Source organism: Sturnira hondurensis, unplaced genomic scaffold (genome assembly GCF_014824575.4).
Source record: "Sturnira hondurensis isolate 20B ecotype Veracruz unplaced genomic scaffold, ASM1482457v3 Scaffold0021762, whole genome shotgun sequence".
Taxonomy (NCBI): domain Eukaryota; kingdom Metazoa; phylum Chordata; class Mammalia; order Chiroptera; family Phyllostomidae; genus Sturnira; species Sturnira hondurensis.
This window is the reverse complement of record NW_028094393.1, coordinates 15077-31829: the sequence shown is the minus strand read 5'-3', so window position 1 is coordinate 31829 and position 16753 is coordinate 15077.

Sequence of the window (16753 nt, the reverse complement as noted above, 5' to 3'; positions counted from 1 at the left end):
TAGATATTTTTCTCAAGAGGACATACAGATGGCTAATAAACATATGAATAGATGCTGAACATCACTAATTATGAGAAATGCGATGAGATTTCATACCTGTCAGAATGGCTATTATCAAGAAATCAACAAAGAACATGTGCTGGTGAGGAGAAAAGGAAACCCCTTTGCTCTGTCTTTGGGAATGCAGGTTGTTGCAGCCACCATCAAAAGCAGTCTGGAGATACCTCAAAAAAATTAAAAATGGACCTGCCATTTAACCCATTGATCCCACTTCTGGGATATATCCAAAGGAACACAAAACCTTAAAGAACATAAGCACCCCTATATTCATTGCAGCATTATTTACAATTGCCAAGATTTGGGAGCAGCCCAGGTGTCCATCAATAGATGATTGGATAAAAGAACTATGGGACATTTACACAATGGAATACTACTTGGCCATAAAAAAGAAAGTATTAGCCTTCATCACAGAATGGATGGACCTAGAGAACCTCATGCTAAATGAAAAATGCTAGTCAGAGGAAGACAAATATCCTATGATTTCACTGATATGTGGAACCTAATGGACAAACTGAACTAATAAGAAAAATAGAGATAGACTCATAGTAGAGAGCAGGATGACAACAAAGGTGGGGTGGGGGGAAGGAAGTTAGGGGGTGGAGGGATTTAGCAAAAAGGAAAAAGGACTCATGGACATGGACAACAGTGTCATGATTGTAGAGAAGAAGGGGTGTATAAGGGGACTAAATAGTAATGGAAAAATACCTTAAAATTAAAAAATATAAAGAATAACTGTAATAAATAAAGCTAATAACTTTAGTACACTTATTTACCTCTCCTCCCTCCTTAAATATCATTGAAATTACAGTAAAACAATAAAATGGGACTAAAACCATTGCAGTAAATAAAACGGGAAAGCAGTTGATTAGTTAATCAGAATTTTTAATTAACTTCTGGAAGAGGAAAAATGGATGGTACTTTGTTGACAAATAAAATAAATGAGAAAATTAAGCTTAAAATACAAGCATGAGAAAGCTATAGTGAGATAGCACCTGAACTTTCCAGTGGAATGAATCTATAGAAGCTTTCATTGTGATTGGCATGTTCTAACAGGGTAGTTAGTAAGTGTATTTCGGGAACAACCTTTAGTTTGTCCTTCTGGTGTCCCTCTCCATGAAAGAGCAGCGTGACTTCAAGCCTTAACTTACCAGTAGGGCTAAGAATGGAGGCTATTTTCCAAAGAAATTTACTAAAACTTTCTTAAGGAGGCCTAATGCTTCTGATGTGAGAGTTATATACTCGAGTAGTCTCTCTGTACCCCAATTCTGATTTTTTGGTGGTTCTCCAAACTGTTCTATTTCTACCTGGAAAGCCTACACAAGTTGGTCAACTAGTTCTCTCATATGCATACATGTTGCTACCACTTTGTGTGAGGTCTATTGGAGGAACAACACAAAGCAGTGAAAACCCATGTCAGCGTCTCTACTAACTAACCTGGGCTTTCCTTTTGTAAATATAAATGGACGAATATGTATCCCTAGAACTATGAGGAAAATTAACAATGAGAATGTAAAAGGCCTTGATGAATAAACAATCAAAAAATTGGGTGGAAACAGAGCCAGTTTGGGATGAAAACTTATAATACTAGTAAAACTCTGATTAGTATCCTCCGAAAAGTTCAAAATCATGTTTTATCTATTAAAGTAGGCAAGATGCAATGCTAGAAACTATGAAAAATAATGAGAAGGCATAAAAAGGTTTTGGAAACAAAACAAAAAAAGACTGTTAAAAAAGAACAACAGAAGGACTATAAGGAAGCCTCCTGAAATAAAGAGGGAAAAAAAGAGAAGGAAAGATGGTTTGTTGAAGATCAATCCAGGATCTCCAACAGTGACTAGTATGTATTTCAGAAACAGAGAACTGAAGAAATAGAGGACATAAAATTAGAAAAGAAAATAAATTCGGCAGGACTAAAAATGAAGGTTTAAATGGAAAATATCTATGAAAAATCAGGTAAAGTATATTAAAAATAAAATAATATGTACATATTTGTACATATTTTTCTATTATATTTTAATTACCAAGAATAAAAATAAAATTCTAAAAGCTTCCTTAGAGAAAATCCAGGTTCATGTGCAGAGTAATCCAACTGGCATTTGTGTTGTTGCCTGTTTTTCTAATCAAATGATTTGGTTTAATGTCAGGCAGTACAGAATTTGGGTAGAAGAAAGACCAAAGAACAGAACACACTTCGACTGGATTTTGTGCTGGGTTTTTCCTGACCTCATAGGTAAGGTAAAAAGAATGAGTGGGAGGAACTAAAGAGGAGATGGACTACTATATGATTATTATTTCTTACAAAGGCTTAATCTTTTTAATTAAAAACATATTTATTGATTTTAGAGAAAGAGGGAGGGAAAGGAAGAGAGAAACATTGATGTCAAAGAGAAGTATCGACTGGTTGCCTTTCATATGCACCCCAACTAGGGAATGGACACACAACCTAGCTGTGTGCCCTGACCAGGGATTGAACCCCTAGCCTTTTGGTGTATGAGACAATGGTCCAACTAACTGAATCACACTGGCCAGGACAATAGTTTATTCTTAAACGTACAAAACACTTCGGGAAAACATTTCATTCTGGCTATAGGTGGCAACAGATAGATGGCAGGAAATCCAGATGTTAAAACAGAAATGAAATGAAGAATCACCACTGCCCCATGCACAAGGAACACTTCACTTTTTGCCAGATTTTGTAATTCCACCTGTGGTCAGTGGGCTTTTCTCCAAGGACCTCATTTTTAACTGCTAGGGATTTCTTCTCCTCTTTTTGCTTCTGCTTGAATTCCTTATCTTCCTTGCCCATCTCCGTGGCCTGCTTCTTGGGCTGACTTGGGGGCCTCTTCTTATTTCTTTTATCAGAAGGGCAAAAGAAAAGAATTCGAAATATCAGCAAAAATAAAAGCTTTATAAGAAACAGTGGTTTAAATGTAGTAAACTAAAATGTGGAATGAGCCCTTCTGGCCAAGATGGGGATGTAGGTAGACACGCTTCTTCTCCTCACGCAACCATAAGAAGTTCACAACTAACCTCAAAACAAAATACAAACATAAGTGCCAGAAAATCAAACTGCATGGAAGTCCAACAACCAAGGATTTAAAGAAGAAATATTCATCCAGATGGGTAGGAGGAGCGGAGATGGGAACCCAGGGCAGAAAGGACTCAGTGTGGTGGCAGCAGTGAGGAAGAGGTGGTGGTGACTGGTGAAACAGGCAGTCCCACGATCGTGTGTGGTAGATAAAAATTGGGAGGGATACCTGGGAAGGGAGCTATTCCAGCCCCAGGCCAGACCATACAGCCCAGAGTTCCAGAGACAGGTAAACAAAGCTTCATAACTTCTGACTGTAAAAATCAGTGGGGAGTCACTGCCAGACTCTCAAGAGAGTCCTTTTAAAGGACGTGCACAGCCCCAGAAGGTATGTGAACCCACCCACTGTGGAATTCAGCACCATGGCAGCAGGTAGAAGGATGCCAGACTCATACAGGAAGGGGAGAAAGTGACTGGAAATGGGGCAAGAGCTGAGCAAGTGGCATTGTTCTCTCTCTAAAACCTCCCCCACATACAGTGCCACAAACATTGAAGCAGGCTGCTCTACTCTGGCAGATACTTAAGGCTCTGCCCCTTACAATGTAATAGGTGTGCCAAAACAGTGTCAAAGCCGTCCTACCTAATACACGGAAACAAACACAGGGAGGATTCCAAACTGAGGAAGCTCTTTGGGCCATATTTCTTCCAAAAAGAAATATGGCCCAAATGAAAGAACAGATCAAAACTCCAGAAAAAGAGCTAAGCAAAATGGAGATATCTAGCCTATCAGATGCAGAGTTCAAAACACTAGTGATAAGGATGCTTAGAAATCTCATTGAGTATGGAAAATGCATAAGGGAAGAAATAAAGTCTATACTAAGTGAAATAAAGAAAAATCCACAGGGAACCAACAGTGAAAGGAAGGAAGCCAGGGTTCAAATCAATGATTTGGAACATAAGGAAGAAATAAACAGTCAGCCAGTACGGAATGAAGAAACAAGAATTAAAAAAAAACAAGGAGAAAATAAGAAATCTCTGGGACATTTCCAAATGCGCCAACATCTAAATCATGGTGATGCCAGAAGGAGAAGAGGAAGCACAAGAAATTGAAAACTTGTTTGAAAAAATAATAAAATAAAACTCCCTAATTTGGTGAAGAAAATAGACATGCAAGTCCAGGAAGCACAGAGTCCCAAACAAGTTGGAGCCAAAGAGGACCACACCCAGACACATCATGATCAAAATGCCAAAAGTTAAGGATAAAGAGAGAATCTTAAAAGCAGCAAGAGAAAAGCAAAGAGTTACCTACAAAGGAGTTCCCATAAGACTGTCAGCTGATTTCTCAAAACATACTTTGCAGGCAAGAAGGAATTGGCAAGAAGTATTCAAAGTGATGAAAAACAAGGTCTTACAACCAAGATTCCTCTCTCCAGCAAAGCTATCATTTAGAGTGGAAGGGCAGATAAAGTGCTTCCCAGACAAGGTAAAGGTAAAGTAGTTCATCATCACCAAGCTCTTATTGTGTGAAATGTTAAAGGGACTTATCTAAGAAAAAGAAGACTATCAGAAATATGAACAGTAAAAATGACAACAAACTCACAATTATCAACAACTGAGCCTAAAATGTCGGGGCCTAAAGATAGCGGATGCAATCTATCAAGAAGATCGCACCAGGAGGGCTTGGCTGAGGCAACCCAAACAGGATATTGCAGCCAAGCCCGGTGGCCCCACCCTTGGGGGCATCCCTGGATCATGAGTACTAACTACCAATCAAGATGCTGATCACGCGCCCACCTACCAATCGTCGCCAGGAGCATGCAGTGAGCATGCACAGGACAACCTATCAGGACCACTTCCCCTTTTCCCCTGCCCTCTATATAACAGCCCTGCCTAAAATAAAATTTGCAGCTCGATCAGAATCCTTTGTCTTGCTGCCTTTCTCCGCATCTCTTGTTCCCATCCCTATTCATCCGTTTCAGGTAGACTCGGGACCCCAGTTGACTGTTCCGCGGGACGGAACACTAAAAAACAAAAACAAAAACAATCTAATCAAGCAACTAGAATAGGAAGAGAATCATAAAAATGGAGATCATGTGGAGAGTGATCAGCAGGGAAGGGGGCAGAGGGGAATGGGGGAAAAGTACAGGGATTAAGAAACATAATTTGTAGGTACAAAATAGGTAGGGGGATGTTAAGAATAGTACAGGAAATGGAGAAGCCAAAGGAGTTGCATGAGCCATGGACATGAACTAAAGGGGATATTACTGGAGTGAAGTGGGGTCCTGGGCAGAGGGGGGGCAAAGGGGAAAAACTGGGACAGCTATAATAACGTAATCAATAAAATATTCTTAAATATAAAGTAAGCCCTGGCTGGCGTGGCTCAGTGGATTGAGTGCCAGCCTGCAAACCAAAAGGTTGCTGGTTTGATTCCTGGTTGGGGTTCATGCTTGGGTTGAGGACCAAGCACCAGGTGCTAGGTTTGCAAGAGGCAACCACACATTGATGTTTCTCTCCCTGTCTTTCTCCCTCCCTTCCTCTCTGTCTAAAAATAAATAAAATCTTTAAAAAATTTGCTACCCAAAGAATATGCTGAGGTTAAATCAAGCAGCGCTAACAGAACAGAAAGTAGGCCTTGAAAGGATGAAAAGAGGTGGTGTGGTATGAAGGCCAAAAAGCATGTCTAGCTAAGGCAGCTACACTCAGTTAAAATTGATTAGCAGAGTAGCTAAATGGACTTTAAGGTTAAACACAGCACCTTCAGTCAATTACTCATTGTACTTACTCCTCTCTCTAAAGTTCAACGTGACAAGTTGAAGGTAGTTAAAAATAATAAGCAAATTCAATAATTATAGATATGTTTGCTTTTGTATTCTCAACTACCACCATGTATCTGTCTCTTACAGACAGATGTCCACATTTCCTAAGAAGGACTCAGGTTATCTCATGGTTTTGTAAGATAAATAATAATTACAAGAAATAGTTTTACTTTAATTAATAAACCATTATCCTTTTAATATTTATTTTTATTTTAAAATAAAATTACAACAGCAATGTAGTAACTATGCTAATTACATTGTTTGTGAGCTTATTTTCATTCATTCATTAATTTATTTATTAACACTGACAATATTAGGCATTATACTCTATATTCTAAGAGTTATCACTCAGCCCTGACCATCTCTATACATTCTTGCTGGATATGCCAAAAATGCAAGGCTCTTACTGCTCCTTACCTGGGACATATCTCAGGGCTGTGTTTGAAGTAGAGCAACTCTGAGGGATGAGGTGATACCTCCTCCAGACAGAGTAGGTTTAGTTACTGCTTATTATAAGTGGTGAATTCCCACAGCTCAGTATTCCTCAGCCTCAATGCAAACTCACTGCGTGCATAGCATCCACGTGAACCTCATGTTGCTTACTGTGCTGTGAGTGATTAAGTCCTTTGTCTCTCAACCGTCAGACTTGTGTCTGTGGCCAGTATTCATAAAATAGTAACATACTAACTTATCAATTTGTAAGAAGCATTATCATCTCTATTTTGCCAATCACTCTCCAGGCCCTTAAGCCACAGACATCATTGCTGTAATATACCTTAAAAAGACCACAACACTGTAATGATTTATTCAGCAATTTCTATGTTTTAGGTACTGGTAAACATTATCTCTGTCTTACAGATGAGAAAACTAGGTGATTAATCTATGTGAGATAGATTTTTCTATTAATCTATGTGAGATAGATGAATTTATGTGAGATTAATCACCTTTCAGGTCAAACAGCTTGTTAGTGATGGAGCAAGTCTCCAAATGCAAGTCTTCATGACTCTAAAATTCAGGTGCATGCCATATATTTAGAAACTCTTAAAAAGATATTGCAAATTAACTGTATCAGTGTTTTATCTGAGGTTTTTTTTAAGATTGGTTTTATTTATTTATTTTTAGAGAGAGAGGAAAGGAGGGAGAAAGAGAGGGACAGAAGCATCGGTTGGTTGCTTCTCACATGCCCCCAGCTGGGGACACGGCCCACAACCCAGACTTGTGTCCTGGCTGTGGAATCAAACCAACAACCCTTTGGTCCCCAGACTGGCACTCAACCCACTGAGCCACACCAGGCAGGGCCTAATTGCCGTTTGATAAGTTACACCAAGACAGTGGACAATGAAAAAATCTTCTATATTAAAAAAAAACCAAACAACTTGTCTTTGTTGTCTCAAAACACACTTACATATTTATTACACTAAAATCTAGTACCTGTTTTACTGGACATAAGAGACTTTAGAAAATGTGTGTATAATTGGAAAATATTGAGTGGAACCTGAATGTTCAAAAGCATTATATCTTAGAAGTTGAGAACATAGCTGAGACTTAGCAATGTGTTCTCCCCCTGCTCACCTGGAAAAAAGATTCCAAATCTGGCATTAGACATTAAGGGCACCGGCCAAAACTTTCTCTGGAGGGCAAGCTCCAACTCTGTGTTTACTATGGCAGTGAAAAGATGCATTCATCACTTTTTTTGTGAAGATTTAGCTATTTAACTCTCTCAGTAGACACTGAATTCCAATAGCGTTAAATTCAGGTCTTACTCTTTTTTTTTTTTAAGATTTTATTTATTTATCTTTAGAGGGGAAAGGAAGGAGAGAAGGAGAGAAATGTCAATGTATGGATTGCTTCTCGTGAGTCCCCTGCCTGGAACTGGCCTGCAACCCAGGCATGTGCCCTGACTGGGAATCGAACCGCGATCGTGTGGTTTGCAGGCCCGCACTCAATCCACTGAGCTACACCAGCCAGGAGGTCATACTCGTTTTTATAATATTATTACTTTTTCCTATACCAGGTTTTTTTTCTATCTTTACTTTTTTCTCCTCTTGTTTCTGTTTTCTTTTTATAAAGAATTGTAATAATATACACCCCAAATGCTAACAAGTACAATAAGAATTCCATAATCAAATACAAGCCTTCATTTTGCATTCATTAGATTATTGTTTTCATCTTCTATGATGCCAATTGAATTTTGAGTAGAAAGCTGTAAGACAAAAAGTTTATAAATTAGTGTAGGGTGGCTAATAAATGATATAATGTAGTATAACAGCTAATAGTTGCCCAAATTCCAACAGGATAATTTTTTTTAAAACCTAATTCCCCTTATATTTATCACTCTGGAATTTCAGTTTAGCATTAGCACAGAAAAATATTTATAATTTTTAAAAGTAATAAATTACATGTGCAATAAGACAAAACATTTACTAAGTCAAAGTCATTTTATATTAGGCAGTTATCAGTATTTTGGAAAAATAACTTTTATGAGTTCAAAATAAGTAAACATTCTTACCAGCTATAGAAAATCGTATTTGAAACCCCTGGCCAGGTAGCTCAGTTGATTAGAGTGTCATCCCAATACACCAAGGTTTTAGGTTCAATCCTTGATCACGGTAAATACAAGAATCAACCAATGAATGCCAGCAGAGCCTGAGACCCTTGGCAATGTGGGCATGAGCACATTTCCCAAGCTTTGGGTGAACAATGTAGATAAGTCAATTAAGCTCGCAGGTGCCGCCCTTTGGGATCTTGAGCTTGACCTCCTTGGGCTTCATCAGGGCCTTGATAGCTCGGCACGTGCACTCATGGCCTTGGTGTTGTTGGTCTGCATCTTCTTCAGGCCCTTCTTGTTGTTCACGTTCCTCAGAAACTTGGGATCTACCCCCTTAAGGGATTTGTGTCTTTGTGATTAGGGTTTCTTGATGACGTTTCTGCCATGTTTGAGACTGGTTGTGCAGGCGTGGTTCTTGGACTTGGCCATATCTGCACCTAGAGGACAAGCGTGGAGTCAGAACTGTGGAATCAAGGGGCTGGGAGCTACCTCTACTGTCCGGATCGAAGCCTGCGGCTGCTAAAGCATATGGGGCTGAAAGAGTGACAAGTCTTTCTTGGATCCATTCTTCCTCCCAAACAAACATACAGCTAGACTACCTTTTCCAGCTTCTCCTGAAGTGGGATTTAGAGTGATATCCTTCTCAAAGTATGGTGATTGCCAAAGGGAAAGGGGAGGGGTAGGAAGAGGTAGAAGAGGCTAAAGTGGGGGATAAATGATGACACAAGGAGACAAGGAGACTTGACTTTGGGTGGTGAACATGTAACAGGGTGCAGCCAAGCTGGGGGCAATTAGGGGTTTGTAATGGGGTCCAGAACTCAGGGTGTCCAGGAAATATTGGAAAAAAATACATATAGGATGTCCTCACCCCCACAAGTCTGAGCTGGGGGATGGAACACAAGGAGCAGGGCCATTGAGAGATGTTTTGCATAGCAACAGTTTTGCAGATAACCTCTAGAACAGTCATTTGACGTATCTATACCCTTTAACTGGTTTTATAGATATGTTAAACAGCTGTGGCAATGCTTTGAGTCAGAGGGATGGGAGTGACTGCAACCTGCGATGAAACCGGGAGGCAACTCCCCCTGCTTACAGAGCCTGCGTGAGAGCTTGGAGATGATTAGCTCCACACCACAGGGCCTCACCTGCCCAGACTTTACTATTTACTATGGCAGCCCAGTAAAGCTGAAAGTACACGGAATGCTGGAAGTTGTGGCCACTTGTGGGAGGAGTCAGAAATGGTGCAGAGGAAGATTGGCCCTGGGATTTAAAGCCAGGTGCGGCAGCCATGCAGCGTCTTTTTGGGACCACACGGCTTGGGTGGAGAAGAACCACAGACTTCTATTTCTTTTTCTGAGGTACAGTACCCTGGACTGGACAAAAGGGGAAGGAAGGACTGTGCATCTGTGGGTATTCTAAAGGACTTTGGGATCTCAATGAAGACATTAAGCCATTACTCTTAAGTTTGTATAACTCTTTAAATAAATGATCCCTTTCTTTTCACCAATCTCCGGCATTGAGAGATGTCTTTCCCTGGTGATGGGCAAGGCAAATCTAGTATGGGGTGGGGGATGCCTGGAGCACAACGGTGGGACCATTTGGTAATAGTATATCACTCACCACCCCCACTGGGTCTGTTCTGTAACAAACACACAATACCATATGCAGATAATATATTTTATTAACTCATCACCCCCAATAAATTCAATAAAAATATTTTTAAAAAGTGATGTGCTTATCTACATACTTTTTCCTTTCTGGATGGCTAGGATGGCAATGCACACGGAAACTTGGAAACCACATGTTAAAAATGACAGAATCCTGACAGCATGGTTACCCAAATAGTTGTGCGGAGCCTAGCCCCCCTTGCCCAATACACTCTGCAAGTTATAAGTAATTATAGTGATCTGAGCACATGTTGCTCTAGGCTTAAGGTGAATGAGAAGTAAGCTGCTGTTGAACTAAAGCAGGGTATTTTGAGGTCTGCCTATTGATTATCATAGCCTAACCAATCCTAAAGATGCATCTGGCAATATGTAATTTCTACATATGTTAATTGCTAGCAGTTCTGTTTCTAGGTATATTTATTCCCTAAGGAAATACAAATATGTCACCAGGGATACCTGATGGAGGGAACCAAAATTTTCTGCCCTAAAGCTGCTTTAGGGAATATTGATTTTAAGCTGTTTATTAAGAAACAAAAATCAGAAAGAACCACAGTTTATTCATTTCTGTATGAGAGTAGGTAATTGCCTCCCACCTTTCTGTTCCTATTAGCATCAGTGCTGCAGTAAACATACTTGAATAGCATGGTACTAAAAAAATTAATACTGTTACCAAGACTAAAGGGTTCTGTTTACCCATGCACACCAAAGCCCAGTATGACACAAACAAGAGTTTGCAGCTAAGACAGTAAGGATTTATCAAGGACATGGTGCCATGCCTGGAGTCCCAGGTAGTTCATGCTCAAAGACCTGGCTCCCCAATGGCTCCCAGGAGATGGATTATATAAGGAGGAAGTCGTTAGTCATGATGCCTAATAGAGTTATGGTCATGGTCTCTACTGATCCGTTGCTGTTAGGGTAGGGGGTAATTGATCATTGCATCTGATCCTGATGTCAGCCATGGAGTTGTCCTGTCCAGTTTTGCAAGGATTTGTTTTGTGGGATTGTTCTGCTTTCCTGGGTCTGGAGCTAAAACAAAACTGAGGCCAAGACACTGTGTTTTGTTTGATTGAAAACTGTCTCAATAGTCGGTAAACACAGGACCTTGTTTCTAAGACTACTGGATGCTGAACAGAACCTTGTTGTCCTGATGGCTTAATGATTAAGTAAGGGAGAGGAAGCTGGGTGAGTCAAACCACTAGGTGAGGCCAGTTTGAGTAAAAGGAGAAAAAAAAACAAAAGTCCACGTTAAATAAAGAAAGGTTTCTGAGGGGTCCCATCTTCTAAACTGGCTAGTAATCAAATTAACAGAGGCAGATTAACAGGAGAAAATCAAGTTTTTAATATAGGCACATGGAGAATTCATATAACTATGAAATTCCAAAGATGTCGAGGCAACATTGGGTATATAAGGCATTTTTAGACAAAAAAAAAACCAAAACGGGTGTAATTAGGTACTGGATTTCAGAAGTGAGAATGGGTGATTTATAGGTAGTTGAGGAAGAGGGAAACATACATGTCAGGAAAATACTTGCTAGGCAACCCAGGAGCAATGGGAGATGGGGAATTCATAAAATGGAATAATATAGAGTAATAAAAATTATTTAGACACACTTATTAACATGTATAAAGTAAGTTAAAAAGGAAATTGCAAAATAATTACAATAGCATCTATGTAAAAATTTAAAAATCAGCACATGAAGAACATTTATAGATAATCCTCTTTCATAATGAATGTATAAAAATGAGAATTACGATGAAAGTCACTAATTTCAATACAGTAATACTGAAGTTGCCATGCATGATTGCGTTCTATATTGCACAAATTTCTGGAGCACCATTCATATAAACTACAATATTTACAGCCCAGTCTTATATGGCAGAGCCAGAGGGGAGGCAGAAATATGGGGATGATTTTTTTATTGTATCTATAGTTTAGAGAGAGAGAATGGGAGGAGGAAGGGAGCGGATGTGGTTAGGTGTTAACTTTTGTTCAATCTTGAGGTTCATTAATAGAGGCCTTTTGGTTTCATACATTTTGATATATATGAAATGTTTTATAATTTAAAATAAAAAAATAAAAAGGTTATAACTAAAAAAGTTCCCAAGAGCTATTTTACTTATTATTTCACTATAAAATACTTCTGAAAATATATGAATACTCATAAGCCAAAGAAAAAATTCTAATAAAAATGTAGTATATCAGTGATGATTTTATGCTTGTTTGTTAACTAGGAAATTCTACGCATATATTGTGGTCTATCTACAGCATATGTGCCATAAAGTAGGAATATCAGATACACAGGCTACAAGATGCTACAGTTGCCAGTGGAAGTGGGTTGTTTCATGAGATCATGAGAAAAGCATTTCATAGACCCATGCATGGAAGATTATATTGTAGTGAGATTTATTTGGATTAAAATAGGCTGTCCTGTGTCTTATCTCTGTGCATCTCACCATGGAAAAAAGTAAAATCATGTCTTCAGGGTGGCTGAAACACAGGCCAGTGTACAGAGTTTCTGTTCTGTATTAAAGCTTAGTCTTTTGGAGCCCACAGGCGATGATAAGCATGCTCAGTCCCTATCCAGGTAGCTTAGCACTGTTCCTGGCTGTACTGACCTACCAAGGCTCATGCCTGGAGCCTGCATTTGGAGTCTACATGACTCTCAACTGCCCACTTCATGTCTGCTAGACCCACATGGTTACTGAAGGAGAGGAGAACAAGTGAAGGAAAGGGGTGTTAGCATGGGTGAGAGAGAGAGAGAGAGGGAGAGAGAGAGATTGATTTACTTTGTTAAGCTGGGTTATATTACATTGGGCTCCTGACAGACCACGCAAGTTTTCAAAATAATCAATGAACTTCCCAAGCTTTTGCTAGCTTCTGATGGGCCCACCTCCCAGACAAATGATCCCTTTCCCGGGTTAGACTGACAGGCCTCTATGGTAAAGCACCTCCCCCTGAACCATTTTGACTCCTATTTCACACCTGCATATTTCCCCCCATAGTTTGGGCAAGTGGACAGGGGAGATTGAAAAGATGATCGTTCCTCCCTTGATGGGGTAGGGGAGGGAGGGTTGTTAATCCACTTTGGGGGGCAATGCTGCAATCCCCTGGGGGGGGGTGTGAAACAAACTATGCTCCCCAGTTGATTATGTTTAATAATGTCTGATTCCCTTTGCTTCCTCCCTTTATTTATTTTTTAAAAATATTTTATTTATTTATCTTTAGAGGGGAAGGGAAGGAGAGAGGGAGAGAATCATCAATGTATGGTTGCTTCTTGTGCAACCCCTGCTGGAAACTGGCCCCTGCCGGGAACTGTCCTGCAACCCAGGCATGTGCCCTGACTGGGAGTCGAACCTCGATTGTCTGGTTTGCAGGCCTGTGCTCAATCCACTGAGCTACACCAGCCAGGGCCTTCCTCCCTTTATTAATATCTAGCTTCCCATGCTATCTTTCACTATGGTTTGTAGGGATCTCTACTCTGTCCAAATAGAACTCATTACTTCTAGCTGTTTTCAAACAGCAATAAGGATGGGTGGAGGGAACCAAGTTTTGCCATCGTGAGGCTGCCTTTTTGGGACATTGAGTTTAAGCTATTTATTATGAAACAAGACTAAGAAAGAACATTTGACCCTCCCTCAATTCCTGCTCAAGAGATTCAGATAGAAAAACCTGCTTCAGGAAGGACATCTTAGGATGTTAGCCTTAGCCTAATTTGAATTGAATATGGTAAACAGGAAGGCTTTAGGCAGGGACCTGTCAACTAGATTACCACTGTGTCCCCTTGCTTCTGAGTTGCCTAGCAAGGATATTCCTGGCGTGTATGTTCCTCTCTTCCTCAACTATCTGTAGATTGCTTATTCTCACTTCCGAAGTCTAACACTCCATCTCTTCCTTTTCTCCTTTGTCCCAAAATGTCTTATATGCCCAATTTTGCCTCATTGTTTTTGGAATTTCATGTTTATGTGAACTCCCCCTATGCATGTATTAAAATTGGATTTTCTCCTGTTAACCTGTCTCCATCAATTTGATTGTTAGCCCAGCTAGAAGGACTTAGTTGGTGAAAGAAAAAGTATTATTTTTTTAGACCTCACAAGGGATTGGTGGGAGTTCACAGATGCTTTACTATGGGCCCGGATATCGCTGGTGGAATGTGGTGCCCAAGACAAAACACAGAGTGTCTTTCATTTGCCTTATTACTTGCCCATTAATATTCATAAGAGTGAAAATGAAATCATGTTTAAAGATTATTAAGGTCAATTCAGAAGCTCACAAAACAAAGTGCACATTTGTTGGGGACTACCCTGGCTGGTTTCAGAAACTGTAACCCCTCATGGCTGAGACTGAATAAAAAGACCTTGGGACCATAAGCAATTAAGGAGACAAAACTTATCTTCCTTGTAGGTATGCTGCTTCTGCCCCCATTTGCTTCACCCTGCTTGGCCCCTGGGCAGATGACTGGTTGGCCAATGATGGGTAAGATTCCTCAAGGGAGGGAGGACCTAAGACAGGCACGGTCATGAAGGGGCCCTCAGGGAATGACTTGGGGGGCTAAAGAAAAAGGGGTGATGGATCCTCACCCTTTGGCTTTAACATAGCCTGAGTCCTCATTCTGTCTGCTAGAAGTCTCCTAATCTCTTGGCTGCCTTACTTCCCCTGACTGCCTTAAGCCTGAAACAATGCCTTAAACCTGAAACAATGCTGGAGGTGGGTGCTAGAAAGGGTAGGTTCCCTAGAGTGATCAGGCTTAAGAAAGAATGTATAAAATCCTATGAAACCTACTTTGCTAATACCCTCAATTTAAATGATAAGGGTCCAAGCATGAAATGTGTTTGTTCCTCAAAGTTTTATGACCCTTTAGCTATCTGACCTTGACCCAGAATAAGCCCCTGGAGTTCTTCAAATGTTATCTATTGTTTGATCATTACTACCTGACAATGATGGATGAGCTTTATGTATATACCCTGTATTCCTATGCAAATTAAATTCAATAAAAGCCCATTGAGGAACAGGTTCCTTGCCCTTCTCCTTTGAGAGATCAGCCACCTTTCCTCCCCAAGCAGATCATGTCTTGGTAGATTTATTCTCATCTGTGGAGGCTAGGGGGGCTTTGTGCGTGGAACTCCCCCCCCCCCCCCCCACACACACACTAAGGGGTTGGCTCAATGTGGCAGGTTATGTATCCCAAAGATGGGAACCACAGTATCTCTCATCTCACCTGTTCTTCTTACAATATGACTTTTTCTCTCCTCCCATTGAGAAATGGGGTCTAGGCTCTGACTCATCCCTTCCAACCCAGGTTGGGGGGCCTGGGATTGCCTTGACTGAGTGATTGGCAGAGGGATACTGTGTGACTTCCAAGGATAGATCATGAATATACCTCATGTGTTTATCTTGATCCCTTGGTATGCTCATGCTGGGGGGTACCACCACACAGGCAATCCAACCATGATGAGGTTGCCGTGCTGCCAGGAGCCTTAAATTAACCCGCATTGAGAGACATGGAGAAGCCCCAAATGGTTAGCTCACTTGGTTAGAGAGTCATCCTGATGCACCAAGGTTGCAGGTTTGATTCCTGGTCAGGACACATACAAGAAATAGCCATGAATGCACCCAGGCTGGTTTAGCTCAGTGGATTGAGTGCTGGCTTGCTAACCAGAGGGTCACCAGTTTGATTCCCAGTCAGAACACATGCCTGGGTTGCAGGCCAGGTCCCTCAGTAGGGGGTGCAAAAGAGGCAACCACACACTGATGTTTCTCTCTCTCTCTCTTTTTCCTTCCCTTCCTCTCTCTCTAAAAACAAATAGATAAACATTTTAAAGAAATAGCCATGAATGCATAGATAAATGGAACAGCAAAGTGATGTTTCTCTCTCTCAAATCAATAAAAATAAAATAAAATAAAAAGACACAGACGGAGACTATGTGGAGAGGGAAATGTCTGATCCACCCCCAGCTGATCCAGCCCTTCACTCTTCTAGCCACTCTCTTACTGCAGTTGCATGAGAGACCTGAGAAAGAACCACCTAGCCAAGCCCTTCTTGAGTTCCTGATCCACAGAAACCATGAATGTTGCTTTAAGGCACTAAGTTTTGGAGTTAACTTTTTACACCACAATAAATAAACGGAACATGTGGAAGGGAGGGTAGGACCAGTCGTCAGCCCCTGAATTCTCACATTTATTATTAGTGCCAGTTGGAAGCTTCCACCTCTTTCCACTTGCACAGATCATTGGCCTAGTCTCTGGCAGGGCTCTGTCTGTCAAGAAGGGACAATCAATGTTTGTTGAATAAACGAATAGTCTGAAACAGCTGAGCACTCTCATGCCACCATCAAAACAGCATTTAGGGAAAAGGAACCAATACTGCACTCTAGTCATTGTTCTTCCCACAAACAGGAAACACACCTATTTTGTAAAATGGTCCAGAAAACTCACCGCACTAGAGTTCTGCTTCAAAGTTATACTAACTTTGTTTTTTTGAGTCAAGGTGTTTTCTTTTTGGAGTAAACATTTATGTTCTGTCTTAAAAGTGCTAGGCTATTTATCTGACTTTTGTAGTCACTGTATACTTGAAGAACAAATGTGTTTAGTTTTGAGACATTGCACATCTTGTGGTCCTAGGAATCTTTACTAAGT